General features: G+C 42.5%; 1 long non-coding RNA gene across 1 annotated transcript in view; it reads right to left on the bottom strand.

The window, feature by feature from the left end:
* Nucleotides 1-59: 59 nt before the first annotated feature.
* The window catches only part of LOC106820757, a 3,066-nt gene continuing 241 nt past the window's right edge, over nt 60-2,884 (bottom strand). The window contains exons 2-3 of the long non-coding RNA XR_001395654.1: nt 1,848-1,973; nt 60-1,169 (exon numbers count right to left, since the gene is read on the bottom strand). This is a non-coding gene — a long non-coding RNA (uncharacterized LOC106820757). The remainder of the gene's footprint in view (nt 1,170-1,847; nt 1,974-2,884) is intronic.

Genomic DNA, 2,884 nt, shown 5'->3' with positions numbered 1-2,884 from the left:
GTGTGTGTGTGTGTGTGTGTGTGTGTGTGTGTGTGTGTGTCAGCGTGCGAGCTTGGCACTCGCCCGCTCGCCAATGTCGAGTGAAAATAATATCGGGCGAGTCAAAGCTAAAACTGACTCGCCCGTGTTGGCGAGTAAAAATAATTGCCTAAAGCTTTAATCAAATATTGGTTCCTTACTTTTTTTTTTATCCAAACATTGGTGAAAAACAGTTATACATATATAGTAACACATAGTAACAAATAGTATAATAACAACTAGCGATGTCATCACGCCACATTCATTGTGTATACATGCCGTGGTGTAACCACACACTAACGAATGCCATGCTCTGATTGAGCAGTCGCGATTCAGCTTAGCCAATCACGTACGGTATTATCAGGAGCGTATAATGACAAATAAGGATCATGACAAATACGTCGAATGACAATATAATGCGTATAATGACAAATACAGGAGCGTATAATGACAAATCCTATCATGAGCTGTCTGAGGCACATGCATGTGCTTCTGATCATGTCAAGGCTGTACAGAATCCGAAAAAAGCCTTGCTAACGTCGCGGTCGGTCTTCTTCACACGCAGCATTCTGAGAAGCTCAGAATTTTATTCCGGAATGCCCATGCATTGGTCAAGAACGGAGACTATTTAGGCACTTTCAGTGGTTGTGCGACTTGGATGAAAAAAGGGGCCTCTCGATTGGACCTTTTGTATTTTTGCAAATTTGTAACTTTGCTGTGACGGGTACCGAGGTGCCCTACTTATAATGTGATCAATGAATTAAATGTGTAGTTTAAATCAATTTTTTGTTTTAAACTTTGGGCGCGTACAGATTCCATTCGGGCGAGTTAACTTATTGACTCACTCGCCCAGTTTGGTGAGTGTTTTTTTTTTAAGCTCTAACCCATCACGGCTTCGGGCACACGGGAGTCGGACAGTTGACGCTACATGCTGCCGCGCACGTGATGTGCCTGAATATGTGCCGCTTGCGTCGCCTCCCAAAACAACATCCTGGGCACACGCAGTTATGACTACATATGAAGTTATTCACGTATTGGCAAACCAGGTCGTGGACGCCGGTAGTGAACCATCGCTTCACTCTCACACTGTGGATCCTGGCGTCATCTGTCGGTATGGCAGCGGTCACTGCGAGCAGTACTAGTGTCGCCACCTGTGAATCAGAGAGGAGGATGTCTTAACGTAAACTCTGTATTCGGGCGCACGCACGAGTTTCGCGGGGTGTTAGATTCGGTTATTTTCAAATCGCAGAACATCTCCCCTCTGCGTTCACCGATCTCTCCTTTCTACTGTCGCTATAGATGTGTCATTATATTGGTTTACTGAGGTCACACTGTTGGCATGGCAACAAGAATCTATCGCTCTGTTTGTAGGGAATGCATGACTCCCTCTGGATGTTTTAAAGTTTGAACTAAGACTAGAGCCACTAAAGTTATTTTTAGCATCCAATGAAAAACTATAGCCACTGTTAACTTTATCCTATGTGCCAAGCAAGGCATAAGCAGGTGATGGGTATGGGAAAATAGGTGTACGAAAACGTTTTTAATAATGTATTCAAGTAAAAATGAAAATGATATTGTTTAGTCTATACAAAACCAGGTTGTTGCACCGTTGCACGGTAGTTGCACCAAATCGCTAGGTTACGGAATTTGTTAGTACTCACACGACACTGCAATTTGACGATTTCATTATTCAATCGTAATTTTGTGAGCGGTTAAATCATTCGCCAATTGTATTCGCCACTTAGTGTAGTAAAATTGCAATTGTTATTTATTCATCGCATTTTGCTAAGGTGGCGAACGCCAGCAGTAACCTTGGAATTAATTCCTACCAGTAGCACTTTGCCAAGCGCACTCCATTTTAATCCTGAAGAATGCATTTTTGTCTATCGTTGTCTATAGCTGAGTTCTCTACTCGGCTGCACTCGGCTGCACCGGTGGTTGAAGTTTGCCTGTAACTGAATACACACCACATAATACATCGTGTGTCGTCATACTCTAATAGTAGCATCTCTACTACTGTTGTGCATGTTTGTCTGTAACACCACCATGTGTTACTTAGAGCATGCCTAGTGTTACGTGTATTCTTGCCAACAAAAAAATTGACAAGATTTTTGACAGAAATTGCTTAGCGTGGCACGTAGCTCGCGCGCTTTAGATGCGAATTCAACGAATCTGCGTATACACTTGCTATAAATAATTTCTCAGTTTCAAACGGGGAAATATCATATTTGTGCATGCCCGTTCGCGCCGAAAATATAGAGCATGCGGCGAAATTAGTTTTGATTAGATTGCGATATTAATTAATATAATTGTCAGTTTTAAGGATTATTAAGCTGACCAAAAAGCACTGTCTGGATAAGGAGGAAGAGGGTTGAACATACGCTGTCTCATGTTTTCATATATATGTTCGCGTCATTTTGGCAGATTTTCGACTAATCTTAGTAGCACTAGGTGGTCTAGTAGGTCCTTTCCCGTGCCTCACTTGTCCCTCGCACAGCCTCCTTTGTCTTCTACCGCACCCAGCTATCTTCCCTGCTGTCTTTCCTCAGTCTACCATCCCCGCTCCCTCGCAGCAAGCTATATTATGAAGTTTGCCTCAGACAGCACTGCACGCCAAACACGGTGCGCGCGCATGCGCAATATCTCTTGAGAAATATTGTATTTTGCAAAGATTATGCATTTAAAATGAAGAGGAGTTATCCTAGCATAGATTTATATAATTACATTCCATCAGTAGACATCATTTAAAAAATAAGGGGAAGACCTTGCATGTAAGGTTCCGGCTGTGTATACCAGCCATTACACAATCTGGCTAGGTTAGTGTGTTAGCGCATGCGCAATATCTACCAAAGAAGTTATATTTTGT

The sequence above is a fragment of the Priapulus caudatus genome, unplaced genomic scaffold (assembly GCF_000485595.1).
Source record: "Priapulus caudatus unplaced genomic scaffold, Priapulus_caudatus-5.0.1 Scaffold2, whole genome shotgun sequence".
Classification (NCBI taxonomy): domain Eukaryota; kingdom Metazoa; phylum Priapulida; class Priapulimorpha; order Priapulimorphida; family Priapulidae; genus Priapulus; species Priapulus caudatus.
The sequence above is the reverse complement of the archived record's forward strand: the minus strand, read 5'-3'. Positions and strand labels throughout refer to the sequence as shown.